Genomic DNA, 18486 nt, shown 5'->3' with positions numbered 1-18486 from the left:
GACTCATACTCAAGACTCATATTCCTTTACAACTCCTAATTCTTCTCTAAGAAATAACCTCCAAACCCTAGCCAACCTCTTCACCTCTTTAATAGGGTTCGGCTTAGGTAGATTTTATATGAATGCCCCTCTCAATTAGGACTCTCCTAGCTTGAGTCCTAACATGTCCCCTCAGTCATCCTAGTGTGGAAGAAGCTCTTGGATATCTCATATCGCTAAGTCCTTCCCTATTCCTCAAACAATTTGCGGACATGTAGGAGAATGGATCTGGCATCCATATTTTCATGTTATCTTTGTAACTCAAGAGTCATAGAGCCCAACATGTAACACTGAGCAAGAGTGGAGTCATCAATGTACTTCACGTAGCGAGTGATCTCATCCTCGCTTACCCCTTCCTCGGGTGTAAGCATCACTATATCAAGGATATACACGATTTTTTCCGCCATGAGAATAATTCTTAAGTTGCGAAGCCAATCTCTATAATTTGGACCAGTGAGGCAATTGGCATCAAGTATACCACCTAAGGGATTTGAAAGCGACATTTTATGAAAATAAAGATGTAGTACAAATAAATAACATGCAAATTTTGTAAAAATAAATAATCAAGATACAGACTTTTATCTTATTATGCTCCCACTATTTTACTAGCAAGTCACGCGACACCCTCAACACATGAAACAAAAGTCTCTAACAGACTTCTAGTGGGGATCAGGATCCAATCAGTGTCTTAGTGTAACCTCGAGGGACTCGACCAATGACACTAAGCCCAAAAGATAGGCAACTCTTGCCGATCACAACTCCTTATGATTCCCATCCTATTCAGCCTCCGAATTACCATTGTTTCGAGGGACTCGACCAACTATGATGTTCGGTTAAGTCAACACCATCGTTACAAGATGAGTCTCATTCGATGATATACCCTCAAGGGACTCAACCAAGTATACCATGTCCTCAGGTCATCGGTGACATCTCTATGTCGTAGGTAAGATAGCGAATTGTGATATATGTGAGCCTCGAGGGACTCGACCAACTCAACCTACATCGGGAATCGGTTCCTACCTATAACGATGGAAGGCCACGTGGGTCAATCTAATTACCTCATATTTACCGACTTAATATTATCGAGAGAGGGGTTTATATAATTTGGTCTCCTAATATGACATGTCACACATATACATATTTAATATATATCTACATCGTATGCAAATATATATACATATCTAGTAGGTGTATAAGCAATCACACCAGATGATCATGGACCACAGCATAATGTGATCAGGCCCGAGCCAGTGGGTCTAATCACTTACATCAAGATCTATGTATGCAGCGATACATCTCCATGCCCAGTGATCGTCCATCTTGTCCTCGTCGATTTCGTCGACATCTCGACGTATCTCTATACATCGCGATCGTCCGTCTCATGGGTCTCTCTATCGCTTCCATGCTCCCGCTGTGCCTCCTTGTATGATTACAATTTAATCATAGGCACGCAAGCCCGACAATAAACGAGAAATATAATAGAGGCTCGCAAGCCCCAATAATAATAATCATAAGTACACACATCATACGGTCTATGATCATCCGTCCATTCATCATACATCACATGTATAAATCATCATTATTTAGGACTACTAGATAATAATAAATAATAATAATCAATTAAACTTTTTAATTAATTAATATTTTCTGAAATCAAGGACATGTAGGGAATTTTTTAAATTATGAGGGGTATTTTATAATTTGGACAAAAGGACAGAATTGAAATTTCTAAAATTCTAAGGGGTAAAACTATCCTTTTGCCCGAAAACCCTAACCCGCTCCCCTACTGTGTTGCAGTCGTCACCACCCTACCGGCGGTGACCACTATAGGGGTCGAGGGGCGGCTCACCCGCGGGCGACGCTGCCCCTATAGGTGGGCGCCACCGCGGGCGCAACACCCGCAGGAGCCGTTACCCCACGGCGCCTTTGCCTGCGGGCGCAACGGTAGTAGGCACTACTGCCCCACGGCACCGCTGCACGTCGGCGTAGCGACCACAAGCGTTGCTGCCCCACGACGCCTCTGGCCATGGGCGCAGCGGCCGCAGGTGCCATTGCACGCGAGCATAGTAGTCACAAGCATCGCTGCCCCGCAACGCCTCTGCATGCTGGCTGTCAGTGGCAGCGCCAGCGGTTGTAAGCAGCAAGCCTGCTGCAAGCAGATGGCAACGCTGCCATCTACGAGGGCAGCAACAGTTGTTGCCCTTTCTCTCTTTTGTGTCAACAAATTTGACGCTAAAATCTTCTCCAAAACACAACACACGTAGTTCAAAACTAATCTTTCACACGAACAACCTGGTTTTAAGGTGGAGAAGGGGAGGAGAATAGGAGAGGCAAGCAAAGGCTCTAGCCTATGAACCACTGATCCCTCCTATTTGTAGAGGTCCTCTATCAACTTAACCCTAATGGATACTCCCCTATTGGGTATTGGATCTTTATCCAACTACCCAAGCCTCTTAGATTAGTGGATCTCTATCCAATAATCTCTCATGGGCTCTTATGGATCTCGTTCATGGGATCCCATTCATGGGATCCAATAATTCAGAAGCTTATTAGAAATCCAATAAGATAGGGGGTTCGGCGGATATCTCATATCCGAACATCTACTCATCGCAATGCCTATCATATGTGTGTGATGCTTTAGGCCCAATATCGAGCTGGCCGTAAGTCATACTTGTCAGAACTCCTTCTGGCTCAGTGAATTATTATCTCCATAATAATTCACTTGACTCATCGACTACAGACGTACTAGGCCACTATGCCACAGTCCCCAGACGATACAAGAGAATCCAATCCATTGGACCTGTCTGTCCTCAGTTACCATGTACTTATAGTCCCTCATCCAACTAATATCCTAAAGACCATATACCGGGCTTGGTGCTATCAGACCCATACAATTTCTACTCGAGTCTTATTCTAATATGATTCTCCCAGAGAACTCTTTCTCTCTCAATCCGAATAACCTTGGCCAGGGATTTGTCTTAGCAAAAACACTTAAGACATTCCTCTCATGATATCGAGAGTGGATGATCCTCTATCGACACTCAATAGCCCTCGTAAAGTTGACTACCACTTCCGAAGATCGGTTGTGCTAGATCTTGGACATCTAAACCTATAAGTCCGGTATCAAAGAATGGAGCACTCATACAGGACATTCTTGATGTCTCAAGTCTAAAGACCAGATACACCACTAGGACTACGGAATCACTATCTGACAATAAGACATCATTAACCATCCAGTATTCAATAAGCGGATCAATCAGTAAACTCATTCCCTAATGAACACTTGTATCGTACCCCTAGTGTCTTCACATGAGCAGTTATGAGACCAGCTGCATCTATCATATGGAAGGGTATACAATACACCAGTCCGTTTGGTTATCTCGATGTCCCACTCGAGTAACCTATGACTAGAATTATTTAAGATCTATGTTTAAAGGCGAATCAGTCTCATTCTCTTGATCTCATCACGATCTGATTCCCGTTACACAGATCCAAGGATATCACAATATATATATGTGTGTATGCAATAGTCAATATAAAGTGATAAAACGCTAAAATATAATTAGCAATACGACTTCGTGTCAAGTCATACATGTCATCACGCACGTGATTAGTTTGCTGGGCACCTATGAATAGCAAGCTCGCCATAAGTCATACCTATCAGAACTCCTTCTGGCTTAGTGAATTATTATTTTCATAATAATTCACTTGATTCATCGATTGTATTCATTGATTGCAAGCGTACTAGGCTACTACGCCGTAGTCCCCAAATGATACCGAGGAATCCAATCCATTGGACTTGTCTGTCCTTAGCTATCATATATCTATAGTCTCTCATTTATTTAATATTCAAGATATTTTATTCCAGGCATGGTGCTGTCAAGCCCATATGATTTCTACTCGAGTCTCGCCCTAATCGGATTCTTCCGGAGAACTCTTTCTCCCTCAATCCGAATGACCCTAGTTAGGGATTTGCTTGAGCAAAAACACATGAATATTCCTCTCATGACACCGAGAGTGAATGATTCTCTATCGACATTCAATAGCCCTCGTAAGGTTGGTTGCTACTCCCGATGATCAGCTATGCTAGATCTAGAACTTCCAAGCTTATAAATCCGGTATCAAGGAGTGGAGTACTCATATAGGACATTATTGATGTCTCATATCCAAGAACCAGATACACCACTAGGATGACAAAATCGTTGTCTAACTATGAGGTATCATTAACTATCTAGCATTCCGTGAGCGGATCAATCAGTGAACTTATTCTCCAATGAGCACTTGTGTGGTATTCTTAGTGTCCCAACATGAGTAGCTATGAGATCAGTCACCTCTATTATATAGATAGGTATACAACACACTAGTCTACTCATCTCGATATCCCTTTTGAGTGACCTATGACCGGGATTATTTAGGGTTTGTGTTTAAAAGTGAATCGGTCTCATTATCGTAGTCTCATCATAATCTGATTCCCATTGCTCAGATCTATGAATATTACAATACATACAATAGGCAATATAAAGTGAGGAAAATACCAAATAAATAATAAGTAAAAAGAGTGTGTATCATGTCACACGTGTCATCACTCACGTGATTGGCTTATAGGGTACCTATGACTAGCAATCTCCCAATTGACCTAAAGTCAATCACCTACATGTCTGATCCCCATCAGACCCTTATGACACTCAAAGATAATATGAGATAATGACTTTGTTAGTGGATCTATGATATCATCTTTGGACGAAACTCTTTCTACTACTACATCTTCTCGAGCCATGATCTCTTTGATCAAGTGGAACCTCCTTAGAATGTTCTTAGACTTCTGATAAGACCTGGGTTCTTTCGCTTGAGTGATCACCCTATTGTTGTCGCAATATAAGGGAATTGACTCCTCACTGCCCGGCATGACTTCTAGATCTGTGATGAACTTCTTCATTCATACTCTCTCCTTTGGTGCATCTTCTGCAGCAATATACTTTGCCTCTATGGTCGAGTCAACAGTAGTGTCTTGCTTGGAACTCTTTTAGCATATTGCTCCTCTATTTAGGGTGAACACATACACTGAATTAAACTTACTATCATCAACATTAAATTGGAAACACGACTCCTGTAGCTTGAGCAATCGCCCTATTGTTGTCGCAATATAAGGGAATTGACTCCTCACTGCCCAACATGAATCCTAGATCTGTGATTAACTTCTTCATTCAGACTCCCTCCTTTGGTGCATCTTCTACAGCAATATACTCTTCCTCTATGGTCGAGTCAACAGTAGTATCTTGCTTGGAACTCTTTTAGCATATTGCTCCTCCATTTAGGGTGAACACATACCTTGAATTAGACTTACTATCATCAACATCAGATTGGAAACACGAGTCCTATAGCCCTCAACCTTGAGGCTTCTACCTCCATATACCAGTAAAAGATCCTTAGTCCTTCTCAAAGTACTTAAGGATATACTTTACTACTTTCCAATGCTCAAAGCCTAGATCTGCTTTATACCTGCTCATAACACTCAAATCATGTGCTATATTAGGCCTAATACATAGCATTGCATATATGATAGGCCCAATCGTTGAGGCATAGGGTATCCTATCCATGTTTGTGTTAGAACCCTTGCAGATTCTAATCTTGGGGTTAATCTCTTTAGGGGATCGACCTCCTTGGAACTCTATAGGAGTTCCTCCCTTGGAGTTACTGCTCAAAGGCTACAGAAAATATTCATCTATTACTTATCAAAAGAGGAGGAATATATGGTTATTTATAGAGCTTCTAAACCCTAACTCCTAATAGGACTCCTACTCAAGACTCCTACTTCTAACCAACTTCTAATATGACTCATATTCAAGACTCCTAATCCTTTACAACTCCTAATTCTTCTCTAAGAAACAACCTCCTAACCCTAGCCGGCCTCTTCACCTCTTTAATAAGGGTCAACTTAGGTAGGTTTTATATAAATGCCCCTCTCTATTAGGACTCTCCTAGCTAGAGTCCTAACAGACCCGCCCTCTTCAAATCAGACTTATCTTCGAGGCTGAGATTCCATGAACTCTGGGAATTTGATCGTCAAGTCATCATAGTTCTCCCAAGTGGCACCTTCTATTGGTAAGTTCACCTACTATATTAGCACTTCAGTAGTGGGTCGTCGTCGTCGAGTCATGATCCGTTGATCAATAATGGCACTCGACTGGGTTTGGAGTTGTCCTTGGGTAGTCATATTTGGTGGATGGCTTTGGGTTATCTCCAAGCACCTATTCACCACTTCTGTCTAGCCATCGATTTGCGGGTGATACACCGTACTACTTTTCCATTTAGTGCCCTTATAGCGTAATTCTTTTGAGTCCCAATTGTAATGAGCCTCGGAGCTTGGTGTTTCCTCCATGATCTTACTTATATCTGGATCTTCCTACCATTCCCTCTTAATATCCTCAGGGATGTTGCTAATCGAAAGTGAAATGGCTGAAAATTCAGCTTGCTTGGGTAGCCGTGAAAGAGCATTTGCAACAATATTTTCTTTCCATTTTTTATAAATTATTCCATAATTATATCCAATAAGCTTTGTTACATATTTTTACTGCTCGGGGGAAGATATCTTCTGCTCCAAGAAATATTTTAGGCTTTTATGGTCGATCTTGATTTGAAAGCATCGTCTGATTAAGTATAATCTCCATTTGGCCACCGCATGTACAATCGCGAGCATCTCCTTGTCATAAATAGTCATTTTGAGATGGGAAGGAGATAATGTCTTACTAGTATAAGTAAGGGGGCGGCCATCTTGCATTAATACATCACCAATTCCGACTCCGGAGGCATCGGCTTTAATAACAAAAGTCTTGTCGAAGTCGAGTAGTGCTAGTACGGGCGTTGTCATCATTGTGGCTTTAAGTTTATCGAAGGCGGTGGTGGCTTTGTCCAACCATTGGAAAGCATCTTTTTTCAGCAAGGAAGTAAGTAGTACACTAATCTTTCCATCATTTTTTAAGAACTTACGGTAATAGCCTATTAAACCGAGAAAAGCCACGTAGCAATTTTATGTTCCTCGAGGTCAGCCAGTTCTCTATTACTCCAATTTTAGAGGGGTCCACCGCTGCACCTTCCTTTGATATGATATGCCCAAGATATTCCACCTTTTGTTGAAGAAAGCAAAAATTCGTAGTGGTCGTTGTGTGTTCAAAAGGTAGTTTTCGGTATATCTTCTTCACACACTTGTATTTGATGATACTCAGATCAAAGGTCTAGCTTTGTGAAGATTTGTGCTCCCTTTCATCTAGCAATTCATCTACTTTTGGAATAGGGTATTTGTCCTTGATGGTTATGCCATTGAGAGCTTGGTAATCAACATACAATCGCCATGTTCCATCCTTCTTTCATACGAGGAGCACCGATGAAAAGTAGGAGCTGCAACTGTTAGGATCAGAGCGGCACTAAGAGGGGGGGGGGTGAATTAGTGCAGCGGATTAAAACGTCGGTTTTGATAAATCTTTCATACAATAAAAATCGAACTCGGAAGTGCTTAACTTGAAAGCGTATTCGTAAAGTTGTGTAGCAAAGGTAATGAGGAAATAAAGCACGTAAGAAGGTTTACAGTAATGTAAATAGCAATAATGAAATGCAAACCAGAGATCACGTCGATTTTAAAGTGGTTCGGTCAAATGACCTACATCCACTTGCGAGGCCCTCTTCGATGAGGCTCCCACCTTCCACTAGCAATCTCTTGAAGGGGAAGGGCAAATACCCCTCTTACAACTTTTTACAAGCGGTTCACACTCTTACATATTTTCAGCAAGAAAGAAGGAGGTGAATACTCTAGCAAATTGAAAACAAGACTTGCTAAGACTTTTCTAAGACCTTTCTCTCAATCAATTGCTTCTCAAAAAGTTGTTAATCTCAGTTGAGAATTGAGGGGTATTTATAGGCCTCAAGAGGATTCAAATTTAGGCTCCAAAATTTGAATTCTCTTTGGTTCCCGATGCTAGCGATGCCACCGCCTGTCAGTGTCTGACACTGACAGTGTAGTAGCGGTGCCACCACCTGGCTCTCAGGTGCTGGGCGGTGCCACCACCCAGCCAAGCGGTGCCACCGCTTGGTTCTCGGGTTCTAGGCGATGCCACCGCCTACACTATTTCAGCTCACTAGTTGGGCTCCAAACTTGGCCCAAACCAGTCCGAACTCGGGCCCAATTGGCCCCTATTTGAGTTATAGGATTAACACCTAATCCTAACCCTAATTAACGTGCTAACTATGAATTTAAAGACATTTTCTAAGCTATTACAAAGTCCGCAAGTCAAGATTTTTTTCGGTGAACTTCCGACGGTCTTCCGACAAACTCTCGGAAACCATTCTACGGACTCCCGGCAAGCTCCTAGACTTCACGATTTGATCTTGTTGAGTTCCAATGAGCTTCTTCGGCAAGCTCCGATCTTTCTCGGCAAGCTCCGCGAACTTCCAACGAACCTTCCGGCGAGCTTCCGAAAAACTCTTCGGCAAGCTCCCTACTCATTCTCGGCTAGTTCCGGTAACATTCCCGACGAACCTTCGGACTTTCGTCGAACTCTTGAACTCACAACAAATCCTTCGCGCTTGACTTCGACACTTTGTTTCGCTTTATGTCTTCATCGTTATCGTAGTTAATCCTGCACACACAAGCCAAAACTCTACTCCGATCTAGACAATTATTACAACGCGAATTGACATTCTGTTGCCCGGCACATCATTGGTTGGCGCTTCATTCGATTCTTCAGCGCATCGTCCTCTCTTGCGGCTTGTTGCCCAATCGGTGGTTGACCTTCGCAACCCCGATATCCTTGGCGCAATTCCGCTCTTGGCCCGATGCCCGACGTCCGATGCCTTCTGCCATCCAATATTCTAACGTGATCTCCTCCGGTGCAACGTCAATTCCTCCTACGTTAACTGTCTAATCCTGATCGAGTAGACCTGCATCACTCAAAATACAGTTAAACATATAAATACAATCAATTAGTTTCATCATCAAAATCCGAGATTCAACAATCTCCCCTTTTTTGGTGATGACAACTAATTGATGACTAACAGAGTTAACCTTAACTCCCCGGAGTTTAACCAAACTCCCCCTATCAATATGTCATTAATAGAACACTTGGATTATCCCAAATCCAAGTAACATTCATCACATGTATCATGTTTAAAACCGAAAGTATAAGATTTATTACGACAAAGATTAATAAGGCATAAATCACCCAAAAATCATCGTTACTTCAAATCATCATACATAATTTTGAAAGATAAATTCATTAAGCAAGATCATTATGCATCATTACATTATTTCATCAAACATGATTTCATAAAGTATTTTCAATCAAAAGTAATACGGAAATCATTAAGATACATATTCTCATTAAAACATCTAGCATGATTTAAGTCTAATATTTTATTCCTTTATCATAACATATATAATTTTTATGATTATTTTTAAAATTACTAGAATGATAAGCATGATTCATATTTTTTTTACATTTTCATTACATTATTAAATATATAATTTTTAAGAAAAATAATTATTTAAACTAAATTAAAAATAACTCATGAAAAGCATTATGTAATTTCAAAGTAAAATAAGGGCATTTTGATTATCTCATCGTCGAAAGTCGTTAAGGCGTAGTTTGCCACCTCGCCTTTGTTGAGTTTCTCCTCGTCTTCGGAGGAGCTCGATTTGTCCCAAGTCGCCTTCTTCTTCTTTTTAAGTTCATTTTTAATTTTTGATTCTTGTGAGAAGTTCAAGTTCATCATCACTTGAGCTTATACTCGAGTGGTCTTCAATTGTTCTAAGTCTGAAATCCTTCCTATTCTTTGGAAGGTGGTTCTCAAGTTCTTCACGTGCATTGCACGTTATTTCATAGGTCATCAAAGACCCTATAAGTTCTTCAATTGGAAAATGGTTTAAGTTTTTTGATTCTTGAATAGTCATTATTTTGAATCTCAAGTTTTAGAAAGTGACCGTAAGACTTTATTCACAAGTTTAAAATTTGAAAAACATTTGCCAAAAGCTTTTAAACTATTGATGACATCCGTAAAGCGGGTGTACATATCAACAATAGTTTCGCTCGGCTTCATTTTAAACAGCTCGAAATCATACATTAAAAATTTAATCTTTGAAACTTTTACTCTACTAGTGCCTTTGTGTGTGATTTTGAGAGTGTGCCATATATCGAAAGCCATTTCACAAATAGAAACCCCAATTAAACTCAGTTTTATCCAAAGCGTAAAATAGAGCATTCGTAGCTCTAGCATTTAAGGAAAAAATTTTCTTCTCCAAATCATTCCATTCTTTCATTGGAGTAAAAGATTTTTGAAAACCACTTTCGATAATATTCCATAAATTCAAGTCCAAAGAAAGTAGGAAAACTCTCATTCGAGTTTTCCAATATGTGTAGTCCGTTCCATTGAACAAGGGAGGATGAATGAGAGAGTGACCCTCTCGAAAGCCGAAAAGAGTCATTTCTCTTAGGTGTTAAACCAAATGAGAAACGAGCATGGCTCTGATACTAACTGTTAGGAACGAGACGGCACTAAGAGTGGGGGTGAATTAGTGCAGCGATAAAAAATACGTCGGTTCTAAAAAACTCTTCGTTTCGCATGATTAAAATCGATTCGTAAAGATGCTTAGATTAACTTGAAAGTGTATGTGAGTGTAGGCATAGTAAAAACATAGTAAGAAGAGAGGCAGTTTTCTATAAAGTAAATTGCTCAAAGAAATGTAAACCGAGTTTATAGTGGTTCGATCATCGTGACCTACATCCACTCCCGATTCCTCCTCCGTCGAGGCCACCAGCATCCATTATCGGTCTTCCCTCTATAAGCGAAGACCAACCATCTTTTATAACTCGATTCTCCTTTTACCAGGTTTAGGAGATAACCCTTACACCCCCACTTACTCCTCTCTCAAACTATTCTAATACTTAGAACTTTGAGAGGAGTTTCACATAAGATTATAACAGTGTTTCTTTCCTTTTTACTCTCAATACTTGTGTAACTTAACCAGGGATGAGAGGGATATTTATAGGCTTCAAGTTGATTTAAACTTGGAGCCAAAAAAAGTCTCATCTCGGGTTTCCTGGGTACGGGCGGTACCATCGCCTGGCAGAGCTCGGAGACCGAGCTCTAATGGTACCACCACCTGACAAGGGTGCTACCACCACTGGCAGCATTTATTGCCAGCAGTACCACCGCCCATACCACTTGGGCGACTGGTACTCCCAGGTGGTGTCACCGTCGGCTAGGCTTTTAGGTGCTGAATAGGCTGTTCAATACGGCCCAATTCAGCCCTGTTAAGAGCCTAGTTGGCCCCTAATTAAGTTAGTGAGATTATCTTTCAATCATAACTTAATTTACAAACTAACTATAATATTTAAGACAATTGACAAGGCATTTTAGTTCTGATACGTCAATTGCTCTTCCGACGAGCTTCCGGCGAACTTTCGACGAACTCCCGGCAATGTTCTGACGGACTCCCGATAAGCTCCTAGACTTCATGACAATCTTCTTAGTGAGTTCCAACGAGCTTCTTTGGCAAGCTCCTGGACTTCTCGATTGGTTTCGGTATAATTGCCTACGAACATCCGGACTTCCGACGAACTCTCGAACTCCCAACAAAATCGCATTCTTGACTCTGGGACTTCATTTTGCTTTATGTCTTACTATCATAGTTAATCTTGCACATATAAAAATATCTTCGATCTAGATAATTATTTTAAAGCTTTGAATCATGTTGTCCAGCATGTCATTAGGTCATCGATGCTTCATCCGATTCTTCGGCGCATCATCGTCTCTTGGGGCCTATTGTTCAATCGGTCAGTTGACCTCCGCAACTCTGATATCCTTGGCGCAATATCCACTCTTCTTGGCCTGATACCCGAATTCACGGCTCGAAGCCTTCTACCGATACATCGATCAATCCTCCGGCCCGACGTCCAATCTTCTAATATGTTTGCTTCGGCCCAACATGATTCTTCATGCTTTAATTGTTCCTCCCTGATCGAAGCATCCTACGTCACTAAAAACGCATATCAAATCATAAACATTATCAATTGATTTCATCGTCAAAATCCGATATTCAAACACTTTCATACCTCAACTTATAAGATTTCAAGATCTAATTAAAGTCTACTCCATTTGAAACACAATAATAAGGGGTTTAGAGCAAATATAAATAAAGATCTATTGTAACTATGGCTTCTATTGTTCCCGTCTATTTGTTTTCTCTTATTTTCTCTTTATTCTCTTTTCTTTTTCTTCTAATCTTCTTTTTGAGAATATTTTCTCCCTCAAAGAAAAATGATAGGAAAGCAAAATCTTATCAGCTTGGTAAGAGAGACTACTTCCCATCATAAGTATACATATTTTAATCTCAAAGGTCAAACCATCCATTATAAAGATGGAGGACGACTCTTTTATCTTTTATTGGTTGCTTGGGTGATTGATTACATCTAAATGTCCTCCATTTTTATAGTGATATTCTTAGGCTTCTGAAAAAGAGGTTGAGATTACATTTTTCTCGTATACTCCAAAGGCTAATTGAATATTAGAATGAGCTATTGCTGCGAGTATGCCTCTTTTAGCAAATGTTTAAGAATTTGCTGCCCCATAAAAAAGTTTAAATAAGATAATTATTCTAAAAAAAAGTCTTTTAAAGCACTTCTTCGCAAATTTTATAACATGAACTTTTTTTTCTGAATATCTAAACTTGCCACAATATTTACTGATATCTTCAGTATCAACAAAATCTTTTTTTTTTTTTGCATCCAATTACACACTAAATTTTCATGAAGATCCTCAATTTGTTAGGGCCTCAACTTGAATCTCACCATGATCATTATTCAACAAATTTCAATTTCAATTTCAATGGATGCTCCTTTAGTTTGTGTTGATCGTATTTAAGATGGAAGAATTTATCCCCCTAACATGACCTTTCTCTTCTCTTCTTCTATGCTTTGGCAAAATGTCCCAAGTAAAACATCCACTTTCATATGTTCATATAATCATAAAAATCTATCATATTCTGAGAATAACCTTGAAATGTTCTCTATTTAGTTTCCACAGATACTGGGAATGCCCTTCTAAGGAAAACATTGCAAGTATATCTCACATAGACTTCATCATCCACTTTTGACTCCGTAAGGTAGACCTCAATTATATTTCCACCCGAGATGGGCCGCACCCATACCAACATCAGATTATGCAATCTCCTACTTTGATACCATCTAATGTAGGACGGAAAAGATGAAGTTGCAAGTATGCGTTGAGATACCATCTAATGTAGGATATATGTTTATAGCTAAAATACTTTCCTAACTGAATTTTATTGTAACTAATATATCCGATGAATATTTCAGATGAGGAAATAATATTCTACATAATCAAAATACATATATGGCATAAATGAATATAAAAAATTGAATTATTTTATTTGAGTAGCTGCATAATGAACCACATATGGTGGCATCGAATAATGGATACATGATACCGTGATAGAGAAAACATGTATTTTGTGATTGACTATATCTTGTTGGTTCCCCCCCAGTAATTCTTGTAAAGGATTATGGTACGTCTAAAGTTCGAGAACCATAATTACTTAAAATTATCGGAATCTCATTGCATGAGGCAAAATCTTATCGACCTTAATAAGCACATAAAAATAAGTATCAAAATTAGTACGACAACTTTTGTTGACATAATTACGTGCAAAATGGTACATGGGAAAAAAAGTGGTCACATGATATCTACCTGAATAACTTTAAATTGTAGTTGAGCCAAATACTATTTAAATGTAAGGTGTGTTCGTTGAATATCCATTAAATCGATAAAAATTACTAGCACCCCTACAATTCTCATCTAGAGTATGCTATATTTATTAATTGAAGAAATATCTATCCAGAATAATTTAGTTCGTTATTTGTTAATTATTTCAAAGAACCGTATTTTGAAATAGATAAGCAAGAACAAAAGAATTGAAATAATTTTATGATTTGAGGTAGTGTAACAATATGATATTTTGACAAGAGTTGAAAATTTTATGATCAGATTTTGGTGGAAAGAAATTCATGAGTGAAGGTGATCGTCCTAAGCAGGCCTCATAACATAATGTTTGATTACTTGTAACCAAATATGTTTATCCTCAAATTTAATTATATTATTATTTTTTTTAAGGATAGGAGGTAATAAAATTATTTTTTTATGATATATAAAATTGATATGATTGTTAAGGCTAGTAAGTATCTTAGGAGTCATGATTATATTTAAATTAGTTGAGAAAATTTTAATTAAATTTAACCCCTTTGGTGATTCAAGATTTATTCCTATAAATATTCTTGGAGTGAGAAAGAGTAATAACAATTTCAATACTCATAGGAGTGATATTAGGGTTGAGAGAAAAGTGTAAAAGGTGTACAGAGGGAATCATAATTGAACAGGGATAACTCAAGCATCTTATAAATAATCTTACATAGTGAAAATTTTAATTTTCTTCGTAAACATAGGATGGGATTTATCAAAGCACATTAATCTTATATTGGTTTCCCTTTATTTATTTATCTCGAATAAATTTCTCTTTTGATTTTTTATTTTTGATCTTTCTTCTGTCCCTCCCAATAATGATAATACTAGAAAAGGTTTCAAACTTATCAATGCTTTAGTTTCAGTGATTAATTAATAACATATGACAAACTTGAACACTATAGTAATTTCAAGCTTATGTGAGTGGTATACAAGGCAAATTATACTTGAGTGAGGATCATTCAAAAGTCTTGTAATTGACCTCATATACTATAAAATTTGATCTTCTCCGTGAGCTTATATTTTGAGATTCAACTAAATAACCTGTTCTAAATGAACTTATATTATAGTCTGTATTTAAATATTTGGGCTGAAGCACTTTCGTAGCAAGTCTGGTTCGTAAGTAAATTTAATATTAAATGTCAATCATCCACAACTGAAAATTTAGCTATAACATAAGTCAAGAAATTAATGCTTCAAGGTCTTTGTTATGATGTATTTGTGTAGACAACTATGAAATATTCATTATGAAACATTAACATTTTTTGTAATAACTACACAAAAAAATGAAAAAGATATCTTATTTCTCAATTTTTTTCATCACATTTATGTGACTAAACTGTAAATTGCTTGGATTGACGCTAATGAATAAAGATAAAAGTAAAAGAATTATGTTAAATGTTTAGTTGATTATATATAGTATCGATTGTAGGGTATTGTGACCGTATTATAATTAATGCGGGTCCGTCCTTGCTTTTTTTTTTAGCTTTGTCTTGCTTTCTTACGTATTGCAACTATCGAAGGAACTCAAAAACTATAAGAGGGAGTTACGTCTTAAATTGATGAAATATTAAGTCTCTGATGATAAAATTAATTGATAAGTTTATTAGACTAAATATATTTTTGAGATAAGTGATGTAAGAAATATTTTGATTATAGATTTGGATTACTGAAGGGCCAACCATCCAGCAAGAGGGTCAAACGTTGTATTGAAAAATTATTATGCCAAAAAATAGATGTAGTGCCAAAGAATTGGCTAACGTGCCGAAGATCGGACATAGTAGTAGAATTGACGATATGCCAAAGGATTAGATATTACATCAAAAGATTATAAAGTCAACATACTAGTAGAATTGACGATATGCCAAAGGAAAAAACGATATACCAGAGGTTCAAACATAGTGTCGGAAAATCAGATGACATATTAGAAGAGCGTATAATGTGTTGAAAGCTTTGTAAATATGTCAAATATGTAGTTGATTTGTTAAAGTCTTGATTGAGGTCATTTTGGATCAATTTGAGTTGGTATTAAGTTGAAACAATTCCAACTTATCAAGAAAGCTAGTAGGCTTAAAACTAGGTTAAATTGGGCTTGTTATAAGGTTAAACATATGGCCTAAAACAACTTGGGTGGTGGTACTGCTAGGACTAAGTGATAGTATCACCTAAGTCGATCGATAAGCACTATTTTATGTTTGTTAGGCTTTATAACGATAGTATCACCTATGCCGGTAGTAGTACCGCCTAGGCCAACAATAATATTGCTAGAGGCAATATTTGCAGCCCCATTGAAGTAATAGTATTGCCTAGTGTCAACGATAGTACCACATTTCAAGGATTTAAATTTTTGTCTCTATTCCTAAGGCCTTTTGGGGATTATAAATATTCCATTTAGGCTTAGGTGATGGAGTATCTATTCTTGAGTTAAAAAGTATTGTAAACTCTCATTTTGAACATAGTTTGAGTCTCCTCCTCTTAAATTTAGTTATAATTTTAAATTATAGAAAGTGGGAGACCATGTAAAAAAAGTATACGAAGATTATCTCCTCAGCTTGAAAAAGAAGAAAATTATAATAAGGATAGTTGATCTTCGTAAGCTAATGACCTTTTAAGGGATGAGGAATCGGGAGTGGGCATAAGTCGAGAAGATTGAATTACTATAAATTGATTTACCTTTTTTAACTATTTTTTATTTATAACTTAATTTTATTCTCCTTATTTGCAACTTTAACTTAGTCAATCGAGTTTTTGAAACATATTGATTTATCGATTGAGTTTTAAAATTGATTAAAAATATTATTGCACTAATTCACTCCCCCTCCTTAAGAGCCTAATAATATATCATAATATTATTAATCATTTTTTTATTCAAGGGGTCAACCCATCTTAATTGAAAAAGAAAATTTGTTTCAAAAAAATCTAGTTCTCTTTTCTTATTTTTCTTGGATTATTTTTTTTTAACTTTTTAATGTTTGATTTCATACAATCCTCTTCAAGATATTTCTTATGGTTTTGTTTTCATAGATTTGATACAAGATTTGATTGACTCTCTTTTTTTTTTGTTGAAAATTTAAATTTTTATTTTTGTGGAATCTTTGATTTTTTTATTTTGACTAATATTTTTTTTTTATTTTGACTAATACTTTTCATAATAAATATTAGAAAAAAGTAATTTGATTGATATAATCCACAGTTTAATGTTATATACATCAAAAAGTAACACAAATTCTAGGAAGAACCAAGGTTCTAGATTTGATATTGTAGAATAATTTAAATTTATTCCCATCCAATCAAAACAAAATTTTTGATGAGTCTTAGTATGTTTTATCAATTTTGATATCGATATGTATATCGATCCAATCCTCAATATCACTATTGTTCTCAATATCAATATTATTTCTAAGACAAAAAAAAAGAATTTTATAATCAAAATATTTTCTATCTAGATTTTTATGGGTATAAATAAAATATCCTTTTTCTATGCAATACATGAAACGATTAGGGTTTCAATGTGTTGAAATTATATGAAATTTCTTGATTCCTGTTTAGGTAGTTTTGGTCCATAAATATATGAGTCCTTACTATACCCATAATTTATATATTCATGTGATAAATGATTATATCTATAGTGTTTTTAAAAATTTTTTTTTGGCTCATCGATAAATCCATTGCATAAATATTTCTTTCATATAATGAATTAATCAGTCTTTACTCTATTCAACCATTTTTTAGTACAAATCAAGACCATTTGCTCTAAGATAAATTATATTGATAATGACCCTTTAACCAATTTTTTCATTCATTCACTTATGACTTATTAATTTTCTTATGCCTTGATTTGGAATTAAATATTTCTCGTGTTATAAGATAATACTTTATTCTATCTTTAATAAAAGGACAGATCCCATGATCATGATATTGAAGCATAGATCTTAAGTGATGGTTGTTAAATAATTGGGTTTGTGACAATTTATAAAATACATATGCTTGGGATAAGGAAGATAAGTCATGATAAGTGTTTAAATCATTTCCAATATTAGGATTAGTATGAAACTTTTTTATAGCCGAAATAAAGTTCATTGTATTTTGATCTATGTCATCAATTCCTTCTTGATTTCTTTCATCATTGTAAATGGATTCATTGATAATTATTTTGTTTAAGTTGTGCATTAACCTTAAAAATTGTAACCATACCAAGCAAGATATCTATGTATATTTTTTCAATAAAAGATTTCATAAAATAATGTGATTTGCATATTAATTGTAATTCTGGTCTTTTATCATGATAAGCTAGAACTATTTTCTTATCTTTTGTGATTCTTTAAATTTGATTCCTTATTGTGATTGTCTTATATACATGATTATTCTTTTTTTTTCTATTGAGTAAATAATTTATCCAATTCATAAATCAAATTTGACTGTTTGATTCATGAATAAAATGATTTTTTTAATCTTTGGCATTTTCATTTGGTTCATGTACTTTTTCCTTCCTCGATTCAAATAAAGAAATTTGGTTCACTTTTTCAAGTTTTTTCATTATACATTTTAGAACTAGAATTATTTGTTTTAGAACTAGAGCATTTTTTATGACCCATCTTGCTTTTCCTATTGAAACTTTTAGAGCTAGAAAATAGTTCTTTTTTA

Source organism: Musa acuminata, chromosome BXJ1-4, assembly GCF_036884655.1.
Source record: "Musa acuminata AAA Group cultivar baxijiao chromosome BXJ1-4, Cavendish_Baxijiao_AAA, whole genome shotgun sequence".
NCBI lineage: Eukaryota > Viridiplantae > Streptophyta > Magnoliopsida > Zingiberales > Musaceae > Musa > Musa acuminata.
The sequence above is the reverse complement of the archived record's forward strand: the minus strand, read 5'-3'. Positions refer to the sequence as shown.